This window comes from Bombus impatiens, unplaced genomic scaffold, assembly GCF_000188095.3.
Source record: "Bombus impatiens unplaced genomic scaffold, BIMP_2.2 scf_0664, whole genome shotgun sequence".
In the NCBI taxonomy this organism is placed as follows: Eukaryota; Metazoa; Arthropoda; class Insecta; order Hymenoptera; family Apidae; genus Bombus; species Bombus impatiens.
Window position 1 is genome coordinate 632136 of NT_177083.1, and position 13905 is coordinate 646040.

The window sequence follows — 13905 nt, forward strand, 5'->3', positions numbered from 1 at the left end:
CTGCCGCGACGATAATGTAAGGGGCGAACTTTCGTTGGTTAGCTGAAGGCACGGCGAAGAGCGATGGTATGCGAAGGGTACCGCGAATACCCTACCGAGAAAGGAGGCTGCTGAATCGAATACTTGGTAGGATAGGTGGGGAAGAATCATGCGAACATCCAGGAAATTCGAGAAGTGTGAACTCGTTAACCCGTAAATCGTCGTTACGGGCTGCGACTGAGACACCCGGTAAGGTTACGTTAGTCGCGATTAAAGCGCGCATCCAGCTGTCGTACACTTTCCCGGCGAAGTTGGAAGGGTTCAATTACAAGACGGAGACGCGCGGACCCATTGTCTTTATCGCTACTTTCGTCGGTAGGCAATTACGCGGCGATGTTGCTCCTTATCGTTGTCGTTTCGACGGAAAACGCAAATAATTAATTAGACGCTTTTTGCAGCGTCCAGGCTTGCTACTTTCGTTGCAGAAGCTTCTCTAATGAGGATTTTCTTTAAAGGTCGCTCTTACCGACGTTGGTCTTTAGGTGAGCTGACTTGGCACCACCAGATATACGTACATACCTTTCTTCCTTTTTTTTTCTTCCAGTTCTTCGAGTTAAATCCGCATCGGGTACAGTACATATACTATCATATAGTCTGGGATATGTGGAGGTTTAGGTAGACTCTGAAAGTACCGATGGTCTTCCACGTGCATGTAGTTGGTAGATAGGAGCGAGGATCGCGGCCAACGCAGCTTAACTACGATGATCAGACCGAGGGGAAGAACGGGGAAAGTTTCTCCGTGTGATGGGATCGTGTTGGCCGGGCGCGAGAGATTTTCGAGTTGGTAGGTTTTTCCAGGATGTTTCGAGCTTTCCGCGGCTTTCTTTCCTATTCCCGCAGACTCTTTGGAAGATTAACTCCGCACGAGCGCGTCCGGTGACGGCGCGGCGATTCCGCGGATAGACGTCCGGATTTATCAATGGCGTTGCGCGCTGTGAATCGGCTCAAAGACGTTTATACGACAAATCGTTCAATTTCGGCCGGTACAGCTGAATATCGGTTGAATCTCGCGACGGAGACTGTTTTCTGTCTTCGTGCCAAGGAAAGGAATAGGCTGTCTCGGATGATAGCTGAAAATATAGGCAGACGAAGAGAGGCAGAGAGACAACCAGACGCGGCAGAGGAAAAGATTGCGAGGAGAAGGGAAACGTGGCGAGCATACAACGAAGGGAGGGAATCCCCTGGAATAGAATAAAGAACCGGCGTATCGGCGAAACTACATAACCGTAACGATATTACGTCGCAAAAGGAGTTATTTGCCGCTGTAAATAAGAAGGCGAGGAATAAAAGAGCTAGGGGAAGGGACGAAGCCACGGAAAAGAGTGGCTGGGTAACGAAAAACGAAGGAGAAGAGAAATAAAAAGGGTGCACTTCGTGAGAAGATGAAATTTCCTTTTCCGGGTCGATCGTTAAGCCGCGTACAATCGTTCCGACGACGGAAATATCGGTTTTTGTGGACCAGAGATCCCATTGTCTTTGCGGATTTCTCGTGGACGATGAGAAAAAAAAAAGAAGAGGAGAGAATAGGGTCGAAGGGAATAGGAGGAAGGAGAAGCAGAACAAAAACGATAATAGTTGGTTCGGCTTCGTTATCGAATGGTTTCTGCTTCTCGTATATTAGTGCCCAATCTGGCCGCGAGATCGACGCGACCTTATAAATCAACGACACGGTTCGGGATTCGAATTAAATACAGACTTGTTCCTCTCTTGCGGTATCGATGCGACGGTTAAAAACCGAGGGAAATCCGTTCGCGAATGTCTTTATCGCGCTGATACACGATTGCAATTTAAACACGGCGCTGCAGTTACCGTGCCAAACGAGTTTGTTACTGGCACGGTAATTGCATCTTCCGCGTTTGACTGTTTCCGCACGAATGTAAGTCGCGGGGATAAGCCGCGTACAAAGAGAGAGCGGAAGAGCGACGGAGAGGCAACTAGCGAAGTCTGGCTTCTCAGAAACGATCGGGAATCTTGTGATTCCAATTAACCGATAACGAGCAAAAGTAATATCTCTCGTTCTTCTCTATCGCTCTTCTAGCCGAGTTCGTCTTGTTCTTCCTCTTCTTCCACCATTCCTCGTTCATTCTCCGTTTCTCGGAGTAGATCGATCGAAAGCGCGCGCCACAGTCTACGCCACTTTATCACGGGATAAAAGTGCAAAAAGGGAAAGTCGTGTTTAGCATAGTCATACATACGTATTATCGCGTGCATGTAGATACATAGAGAGGAAAAACAGGAACAGGGCCATAGGGGCTGATCCTATAAAACAGAAAATCGAAGCGTGCCATGATCGTTCCGTTTTACAGCAGGTCGCGCGATAACGAATCTTTCCCCGTAATCGAGTTACGACCTGATTTCGATACCGTCGATATTTTCGAAAGCCACGTCACACAGCCGGACCATTGCACGATTAATTAGCGTCGGCGTTAATTGCTTCGCCGTTGAAAAGAGAGTCGGCTGAAATTAATCATCCGCCTGTTCCATTTTGATCCAATCAGCCGTTCTCTTCGAAGATATTAAACAGAGTAAACAGCAGTAGCTAAGGCCGCGTCTTAGCCAGCCAAGCGTACGATACCGAGTCCAACGTTAATTAATGAAACTCGACGAGCCGAGAAGAATAGAAAATCTTACGTGAATAATAGTTTGTTCATGTTGGTCAACACGAAGAATATCATTTACGGAACGCGATGCTACCGCGAATACGTATTCTTCCATGTACAATTTTCGTGCGTTCGAAACGTCTTCTCCCGCAGATGTACGGCTCGGTACGTGCATGTACAGCAAATATACATAGAAATGGAATACGCGGATAATAATATACGATACGCGGTGTTCGCGTATCACATCGTATCGCGATACGCCAATAAGAAGCGTATCTACACGGAGAAAGGGGATCATCCGGAGTATTTCGATCGCGTCTGAACCAGCTCGGGGTAATACTACTTCCAACGTTCCCCTCCGCTTCGATTCCGCGCCGATCCTATCATCACCGTTCGCAAATCACCGCGTGACGTAACCGGCTGCAGTTACATAAATTACAGTGCTGGACGGGCGGTCATTAGCGTAGCGTAATTTAATGACAGAGACAATGCACTTTTCTGGAGTGGAACGAAGAGAAAGAGCAAGCGTAAGAGAGAGAGAGAAAGAGAGAGAAAGTCGGGGAGCCTACGATCCGACTGGAGATGATTCCGTAATGGTGCTCGTTATACGACAGCACACGATATAAAGTGGTCTTTTATCCGAGCTCAATTGCTAAAACGATGCGACGGTAATAACAAGAACTGTATAATAAGGGACAATTCCTAGGCTCCTTAAGAGCGTAGAATTTTGAGTTTTTTCAATCGGCCAACTGCCGATTATCCGCCCGATAATTGTATACTCGATCAGGCAATAACGTCGAACTGTAATTATCGTTCGTCAGCTTTTTTCCCCCTTGTTGTTTTCGCGACTGATCCTATTACGAGAGCCTGGAAACGTATGCATAAAGAAGTAGCCTGGGAGAGAACGTGCACGTTTCGGGTTTATTTTGAGATGAGAAGAGAAAAAAGTGGCGCGACTTGCAGGCTCGGTTTCATCGTGAGAGACAAATCTTCGCGTTAAATGGACGTGTAACGAAACGCGCAACGACCCGACTGAAATCACGTCAGACCAGATAATTTATATGAATCGCACCGCGTGCTCGTAGATATTGCGACATCCGTTATTCGCCTCCAGATAAGTCGTACCGCACGGACTCGCGTCTGATTTCGTTCTACCGTGGTCCATAAGGAACGATGACTCGTGGAGCTCACCGGAGAAAAGCAGTATTGTTTTACAAGTCCCGTAGGAGTAGTTACCTACGATACGTAGTCCCTGGATCGCTGTTGGCCAATGACGAAACCGAAAATCCGACTTTCTCCCGATCATGAGGTTGGAAGGAACGAAGTGGAGCGTCGTATCGCGATAGAAGCGTTAACTCGCGGATATCGCTATTACGATTCACGGTATTGCTACGTGTTTGATCGTTGGCATTATAAATTCAAGCGGGTTACGCTGTGCACGCCTTGGCAGGCTCGGCGAAACGACGAAAGTCACGATTTATGGGAGTTTGTTTACGAGCCATTAAAGAAGAATTATATCGGAGGAAAATGGCGCGAATTGTCTTGTCGTCCGAAATAGCGCGAACTTACGATGATTTAGTCGTAGGATAGTGGCTCTTATAAAGACGCCATAACTCGAAGGCCAAGAAACGATTTGAATCTTCTTTGTTTCTATCCGAAGGTTGATCGATTCCCCATGGAAGATTCGCTCGTTTTCTCCCTCTCTTTCTTTTTTCCTCTCGTTAGACGATTAATTAAGAAGAAAGGGAGGATCTTCAATCCCGGTATGCGGGCGTTCGCGAATCGGCAATATCGAATCGGCGATCGAGCGCACAAAGGCGGTCAATTCGTGGAAAGCACGAGCGAAAGACGTGGAGGAGGCTTGTCAGCCACTTCCTGACTAATTGCCGGCGGGTTCGCCGTTTCTCGGAAGTCCCGTGGAAATATTGCTTCCGCAGGTCGAAGTACCGAAGACCGACCTCAGGAACACTCGGGCCTATTTCAGGGCAGAGAATTGAGGTCGTAGATCCTCCTCGAGTTTCCACCATTCTCTCCCTTTTCCACTCGACGCTACGCTGTTTCTCTTCGTTCTACCGGTTTCGTCTTCCATGCTGCCGCAGGACTTCTAGTCTGTGCTCTAGTTCCAGTGGCCTGGAACCATCATGCTGATGTATTGAATTCGGTTGTTTAATTAGATATTAACAGACCCCGTAGGCGAGATCGACGAAACGTTATACCGATGCGAAGAAGGAAGCCATTTTCTTTGCCCGTTCGCATCGATAGAATATTAGCACTTCGATAACGAGCATACAAAGCTGGAATATATGTATTCCTGTTTAGTCACGACTCTCCGATATATTCTCCGGCTCGCGGGTATCTTTCCTGTATATCGGACTTGGGTGTGTAGTCGTGGCCACCTGGCAGAGTTTCGTCGGTGCACGTTAGAGAAAGAAACTCGTCGGAAGTCCGAGCGTGTTACCTGGCGTGCCTTGGGACGCCGGGTAATCGTAATTAACGAGGTAAAAATAGAGGCCGAGAGTAGAAATGGGTTTGTAGCCAGGGCGGCAAGTGAAAACTCATATTTACCGGTTAGCGAGCTTAGACATTCGCAGTAATGCTACGGCATTACGCGATACGCCGTGAATACAGAGTTTAGCACAGGCGAACGGCGAAATAAGCCGGACCAGGTTCGCACGTCGTGAAAACAAACGAGAGGGGAATCCTGATAAAAGGAGGAACGGTGGTGGTGTACAGGTCGCGGCCCTGCCGGTATCGCGCAAGGGGAGGCTTTTCTCGCTAACGAACCACGTGGATGTGAGCCGTGGAAAATGACGCATCGACTTTAATGCCGAAAGTATTGCTGCCGAGACTTCGATACCAGCGGAATACAGCCACGACCTGTTACATTGTAAGTTCACCGCGAAGTTTTGTCTCGTTTCTTGTTCGTCGACGTAGATCGTGATCGAGAGGCGATAGGCATTTTCCAGGGTACTTTGTTATATTTTTTTGCTGTCTGTTTGTCAGTTTGTTTGTTCCGTCTGCATGAATCACTATTAACTGATGATGTTTTTTTTTTACGGAGAAAATACTGCGATGATTAGCAACGATGATAACCCAATGGTGTCAAGCGAAGAGGATACGAGGAATGATTAATTACACCCGTTTTGTCATGTAATTTTTACCACCCATTATTGCTGCGTGTGGACTAGCGTTATCGCGATGCACACTGTTCTTCCTTAATGGCAATACTTAATTTTATCCTTAATTGGCTTTCTCTTTTAGCTTAAAGGGTCGGTAATACGCCAACCTTTTTTTTATATTTCATCACCTGCACGATAGAATTTTTCTTTGAATCTTTCGCCAACCTTGTTGATAATTGATTTAGAACACGTGCATTTTCTCGATTTATCTTTGCGCATCGTTCGTGTTTCATCCGTTTCTATCAATCTATAGCGAAATAGGATAACACGTTTCATTCACCGAGCTGCTTTTTAGTGATTTCAATCAAGTAATGTACTTGCATATTTTAAAACGCGATTCTTTAACCTTCCCATAAATTATTAACTTACTCTCGTATTCAACGCTTTTACCATCGATTCGTTTTATTTTCTGAATGTGTGAACAGTATTTTCGGGGCAGCATTTAACATGTATCTTCTCAGCGTAAACGCGGTGTGTAGTGTGTAGGGTTAACGGTGTTGGATAAAGTTTTCGGCAGCACCGAGTACCGATAGAAGGCGGGAGAAACAGAGAGAAGATGTGTGTGCTACGTAGGAAGAATGGAACAGAAGAACGACACGTAGGGCAACAAGGATGACGCAAGCTTGAGTGTGCCTCGATAGATGTCGGTTAATGGAAAAATTTAAAAGGTCAGAATGCGCTTTTAACGGTGGCCGCGCCAGTTGCTTCGTAATAGAAAAGTAATACAATATTTTGAACACGACGGAAGGGCGGTGCACGCGAACAATTAAAAGCTCGCAGCGGTGGGTGAGAATAATTGCTCTTCGTTTCGATGCGAAAGCCGGAATTCTGGCGGCGCTGACAATAAAGCTGACCCGTAGTCGCGCGCGCGACAAGAGGAGGATGCGATTGTACCGAGTGACAACCCAGTATGTCGAACGACCAAATGGATTTTACGTGTACACGAAAAATACAGCCTCGACAGTGCTATTGTGTTCGATACGAACCGGAGTCACGCATCCACGGGTTTTACATGCACGCATTACACCTACATTTACCGTGCCATAATCCGTGGCACGCAGCTCCGCTTTACGCGACGAGAGACACGCTGTTCGTTCGCTACGGAAATCTACGAAAACCAAAGGGACCAAATTAATTTACTTTCCGCTGGTATATAGCTTCTATGATTCTGCTTCTTCTTTCCGACCTGTTCTTCCCTAAAATTGCGCGTAACTCGATTTCCCGTGCATTTTTCGCTTGAAACGTTTCCAAAGCTTCTTCATAATGTCGCGACAAAGCTCTTTTATAGATATTTCCGGCCCTACTGGCGCGCGATCCTCCTTCCCTTTTAGTCGGTTTTAGCTCTCCGGGAATAAAGCATTTTAATCGCCAGATTATAATTAGTACGGCTATGAAACGACGTTACAGATAGTCTCGTAAAATTCAAGATTACGAAAGAAATCGCGTGCTGCTTTCGGTGGAAAGGATTTTTCAACTTGTCACTAGAATCGTTGCGCATCGCGATGATTTAATCGGGCTGGTGGAGTTAAAACGGGGGGGAAAAAATGGGAAACACGCACACCCTATATCGAACCGCACCACCATCGGGCAACGGCAATGTTTATCGCTTTCTGACGAGAGGTAACTCGATTTATCGTCGATTCGACACGGTACACGGGCCCAGTTGAAAATCGTTATCGCTTCGCGGTTATCATACCGACTCTCGCCTACGTGCCGCCATTACCTACATATTGCGTTAACAGCCACTGTTTTCGACCCCTTCACGCAACCCCTTTCTACCACAGGTAACGAGTGATTTCGTGCAACGTCTCGGTTCGACTGGATTATCGAACTTGCGTACACATTAATTACAATTACCGAACGCATCGAGAATTTCGGCGAGGACGATCGACGAGAACGGGTTTCATATAGATGCTTTTGTCGTTCCGATCCATTCATTGTTCAAACGAGACAGTTATGTTATTTCGTACTGGTGAAAGGGGAGGAGTAACAGTGGAAAGCATTAAATAAATCGACGTTACATCATAATGGTATCGGTCGGAATCAAATAAATATTTGCCGCGACACGGCTCCAACCCGATAGCCGTGAAATTTAATTCGCGTCACCGCGCGTGGAGAGCAGGCGCGCGTCGAATGTAAATTCAGGGTACACGATAGTGCGACGGGCTCGCGCGCGCGGAAATGCTGCCAAATAATTTCCCGTTTTTCATGCAACCCATATTTGACGGACAACCGGTGATTTTGAAAACTTTTTTTTCCCCTCTCCCGTTCGATGGCAATCGCGGCGGAAGTGAAGGCCGAGATAGCCGCATAACGGAACGCGCGAGCTACAACGGTTCTGTACAGGGCGCACATCCAAACGAAAGCGTCAGTTTTAATTACGCGTTTGCCCGGTGTATCGCGCCATCGGGAATATCAGTGATATTGACTACATATATCCTATGTATCCGCCAGTAGACACGTTGCACTGTACGATATTGGCCATTGCCTCTGTTAGGCTTTTACTGCGTCATCCTGTCCACGTAATCTGGAAATACTAGCTCGCATTATCAAACATGCCAACCGTTCACACCGCCTCTGGTTTTGTCTTTCCTTCCTCCTCGTCTGCCGCGACGCATCCCGAGCATGTTTCTATCATAATCGCTTCTTAATATTCCGACGACATCGATCCCTTTGAATTCCTAATACATCTGACATTCATTTGAACGTAATTAAAGTTAGTTTGAAGAGCGTGAAAGATTCGAGCTGCCACGGAGGAAAAGCTAAAGCTCGCTACCGAGGAACGGTTGAATTTTTCTGACGTAGTAATTTAGCAGTAATAGCGCAACGTTTATGGAAAAGTACGTTCGCACGTACATTTTCCTTGGTTTTCGCGCAGGCATCCTTGCTTGTCTGCTTTTCAATTACCGGCCATGCAATTCCTTGCGTTATCGGTGGCTGATCTAGACATACTTGGCCTCCGGCAACTTCGCAGTATTTCTGTTTCGTCCGGTTCTCCGTTTTCCAACTGTACGGAAACTGACGTGCCTGCGAGGAATTTTACGGCGATCGAACACGGAGGTATGCCCGCCCGCCGCGACTTTTTATGCACGGTCAATGCGTATCGCAAAAATGTGTAAAGGCGAACTCGATTCATAAAGTTTGCCTGTATCTCTAGTCAAATGAAAATTTCTATCGTATATGCCCTTCGGCGATCTTCCGTTCGAACGAGCCATATTTTTCGTACACGAAAACGTCTACATCGATACGGTAGTTTTCATGGTTTAGCGGGATCTTAAATTAAAGGTGCACTCGGACCACAAGGTTTTGTTATCATACAAATGTTACCTTTTGCGATAGGAACTAACACCAATCTTATACGATTATAACCGAAGTTTCGAACCTTCGTAGATGCTTTCAGTTTCTTTCAGCGAGATGTTCGAACAAACAAATATCGTACTTTTGATCGATTTATATATTGTTACGTGTTACTCGTTAACTAGTTAATTACTTTCTACGGTGAAATTACGTTTAGGACTATCGAATGCGAAAGTATCGCGGATGTATACTTGTCACGTTTTTCGCCAGTTGTCCTGATCCATTTTCCGTGTCTTCGATTTCTACGAATGTCAAAGTATTCTATGTTAACAACTACATCTTGGCTGACTAGTCCATGAACAATATCAAGTCGTTGGCTATTTGGCGTTCATCCAGTGGCCAACCACTGTGGCGACTATGGTCATTTTCTCCAAAATCTGTCTTGATGACTGCCGAGACTGTTGTGAACATTTCTAGGGAACTCCTTCTTGTTTCAACTACTTCCTTGGGCAATGACCCATCCGGCTCAGGGGTGGGAAATAATCCATCAGCATGTTGCCGGAGATACCTACATCTCTAACGTGACGAAATAGAGACTTTGTAAAATTTTCACCCTGCGCAAACCTTCCCCCGAGAATTACAGAATTTTGGCAATAAAAACCAGCGCAATATTCATAAAAGAAAAAAGTGTCAACAATAAAAAAGATATGCATAACGCCGCAAGAATATTACAGGGAAGAGCGAGGAATAAAGAATATCAGCTACATAGAAACCAAGCAGAGAAACACACCAGAGAAAATACGAGAAACGTTCAAGATATTCCAGAACTAAAATATACATTCCTGGATATCATACGATATCTGCGACATTTAAGATTACTCGCTGATGTAAAAATGTGTCACAATATACGTAAACTTACCTACACTGTGTAATACAGGGAATCCAACTTCGCGAGATTTAATTTCATTGTTGGAGGGTTGGTTGTTCGTCGGAAGAGCCGCTGTTGAGAATCGAGCCGGTTGGTTGCCGGTGATTCGATGGAAAGAAAAGAGGGTAGTTAATTTCGTGCAGTGTTGAATCGTAGGTTCGGGAAATGGTGCAAACGGGACGGGCCGTGGAGAGGCAATGCGTCTTTCGTCCGGTCGGGCCTCGCTGCCTCTTCTCTTCGGCCGGGATACGTCCGGTAATTGCGTTTGTGTGTAGCCAGGAAGTTTTATTCGGCTGGCATTTATTCGGCAACGAAGAGACAGCAGCCCACTTAGAAGGAGAGACAAATGTATTTACGTCGTGAATCTGCCAGGAAACCCGCATCCACCTTTCAAGCTTACCCCGTTTATCCAGGGATTCTCTCAAAATTACGGGAAGCTTTTGTGACTGGTATTTCGACCGTGAAAAAAAAAGAAAGAAAGAAAGAAAAGACGAACAAGGGAGAAAGATAGGAATAGATTGCATCGTGTATGGCATTAGCTGTAGCTAATTTTTGGTCGTCTTCTTCGGTCTGCAACACGAACTTGGGAGATAGACGTTACTCGATTATTAAGTTGCCCGACGAAGCTTCAAAAAGATCGATCAGTTGCTTTGACAACTCGATCTCGCATTTACAACTTGTCGGGCACAAATTGACACCACGATCAAAACGTTGATCGCTACAGCTATGACAGCAGCTAGATCGGCAAGCCGCGTAAACGAACATGTACGTGTAAACGCTGCTTCGATAATAGATTCCCCATTTGGAGTTCAGAGTTCTACGGTGAATCTGTAACTCCGACGATCAAACTGCTTGCAAAGTTTGTCGCTCGAATCGAATGGGAGTTTGGGTAACTCGTACCTAGGCTGGCTCTTCCCTCTTGTACACGACTATGTACGTACATGCACGTATGTACGCGTATGCCTTTGCACTCCTCTCCTCTCACTCTCTCTCTCTCTCTCTCTCTCTCTCTTTCTTTCTCACGGTTCAGCGTCTCTTCGCCGTGTGTACGTACACGTACACTCGCGAACATGCGCGGTTCACGTCGAGATTCTAGTCAACTTGACTGCTTGGCGCATTGTCGATGCGATGGAAAAGTATCCGGGATTTTTTTTTCCTTCCGATTTCAGCTTCCACTCGTTTCCGGTCTTAGCCGTCAGACGATGTACCATTAAAGTGTTTTCCCGCGACAGTCCCGTATGTGTCGTGATGCGCCTGCATTCTGTATGCATACTACATAAGCAATGCGACCGTGTCGTTTGCGACCGAAAGCGTGCTTTCTCTTGCAGGAGTTTCTGCGGTACAGGGAGTTGCGACAATATTGGGGAAACGAGGCAGGGGAATCGCTGTTGTACTTTCACTACTTTGCCCTGCGACGCTTGTATATTTTTAACAGACAACGGTCTCTCGTTTGCGAAATTGTTGCCAACAAGCGCGATACGAATCTACTTTTCCAAACGAGAGATCAGAACGTCTAACCTTGGTGAGGTCGAGGCTGATCTGTGGCAGACATGCGCGTGAATTTGTTTTTCAACGTCTACGAAAGGGAGAGAAATATATTTTACTGTCAACTGCTGGAAATATGCAAAGGGCGCGATTGGAATCTTTAGAGACGCGATCTTCGTTGAGTTAAAAAAATCTTGTTGTTGCAACAATGTTACGAGACTAACAGAGAACACTTACGAATGTGAAAAGAAAGCAGATGAGAATGAGCCGATGCTTTCAAGCGTAAATAATATCTTTCCGTTTAGCAACAACCTGAGTCTTGGAACAATGTGGAGAACTTCCTAGTATTCCTGAACCTCCCTCGGTAGCAGTAGGATTTTTTGTAACAAAGTTTTACGATGTTGCAAATCGTTTGAAAGCATTTTCGTTCGTTACCGCAATATCGTAAGCTATTCCGGAATAGCCTGGCGTATCCCAGGGCGCTTTTTCGCTTTACAACAACATCGTACGGCATAACAATTTTCCCTTTTTTAATCTTGCAAAAATGTTAAATGGATATTTCAGTTTGATCGTTGATTTTATCCAAACAGAATTTTTCCGTTTAACTTGCTAAATCATATTATAACGTCAAATTGTTTCGCTTATTGTTGTTTTCACGTAGCAGTAGTGCTTCCGCTAAATTATAATCGGATAGACCGAGAACTCGCCGGATAAAATTGTATTACTGGCAAAAAAGAGAGAATCTACGAGTTGATTTCATAAATTTGCCGGATTTATTTCGAAATATTCTTTCATCTCTTTTGATCCATGGCGCGAGCTGGTTGCCATAGTTGGTGGCGTAACCTCCATCCCGCCAGAGCGCCAGGAAAAGCGATCAAGCGTAAAAGTATTTTCGAGTGTGTTGCTCCAGCATCCAATGGCAAGCGAGACCATGCTTCCCGGTACAACGAATATTTTAACACCTGCGAGCGGATTTCATCCCCGCATCATCCTCTGTCTCATATATAGCAGCTTTCCCCTGTGAATTTAACACTGAACAGCACTTATCATCCTCCTACATTCTCCTCCAGTCACAACTAAATTGTCCTGTTCAAGTTCAATTTTTAGATGTGACCTCTCTCTCTTTTTAGTCTCTTTCGTCCTTCTTTGCTTTTTATCAGTGTTTCACCCTTTTCCCTCACACGACATCTGCTTTGCCGATTTTCCATTCCTCTAGCTTCGCTGCCCGAGGACCATCTAACGGACCGTGGTATCGTTAGGGAAATGAGATGAACTCCGGCGAGAATAGACGCAGAGTCGATAATAACCGAGCAAAGTCCATTATGACGCGTTTAAGGATTTACGCGGAGGGATTATCGATGCTCTGGAAAAAAGGACGAACGTTTCGAATCCCATACTACCATCGCTTCCTGCCGTTTCCTCTTTTTTCTGTTTGTCTGTCTCTCTCTCTCTCTCTCTCTCTCTCTCTGCCCCTCCCTCTCTCTCTTCTTACACTCCATAGCGCGGCCCCTTGCCTCCTCTTTGCGAGATTTACCTTATTCTCATCTTTCTCTTCGACCTTCCCCCCCTCTCACTCGCCCTGATCTCTTATTCTCCAATCTCACTGTGCTCGTAAAGGATTCAAAAGAGATTGAAAAAGATTTGCTCGTCCTGCCGCTAAGAAAGTACAGGAGTACGGGAGGAGCAGGTAACGGGAGGAGGGTTGAAAGAAAGTAACGAAGAAGGCGGTCTAAGAGTTGCGGGGTTCGCAGAGGCCGGGCATTTTACTTTGTCGATAAAATAACTTTAAAAATTAAGACTACGGACGGTTAATTTCAACGTCAGATGGCATCTTCAGAGGGTAAAAAATAGTCGCTCAAAGGCTTATTACGATAGGAACGAAGACGTTGCTACAAGTTAACTTGGCTAATCTGCATCATAAAACACTTGTTGGTCGTACCCCGCGGTTACTGCAGCTGCGTCTGAAACGTAAATACAGTGTAGCGTTAGAGCGCGTAGCGCGCATCTTCCGTAGTTCTTGAAATACGAATCGTTGCACGAAACCAGAAGAGACAACCGCTTTCATTACGGAACTGTGGCAAACGTTACTTCGTACGCTGAGCTGGTTGCGCTCGATATTTTTCTCGCATTGTATTAGCGCAAAAGTTTTCTATTCCGTGGTTTGCCGAAACGGCAGAACGGTCTTATCGTTCCAGCGTTCTTTATTGTTTCAATCCCGATTGGTTTTCGAAAAATTGAGGCCGTCGCGGGGATTCGAAATTTACCGAAAGCTCGACCGTGCGAATTCCACGACGATTCGTACGTCGATGGGCGTTCGCAGCGAAACAGAATTAAATTAGAAATTGTTCGACGTATGATAATTTGGACGGGCTCGGCT

The 13905-nt window shown here is 45.8% G+C and overlaps 1 long non-coding RNA gene across 1 annotated transcript in view; it reads left to right on the forward strand.

The window, feature by feature from the left end:
• The window catches only part of LOC105681227, a 52741-nt gene that overhangs the window by 13655 nt on the left and 25181 nt on the right, over positions 1 to 13905 (forward strand). The gene's annotated exons all lie outside the window — the stretch shown is intronic.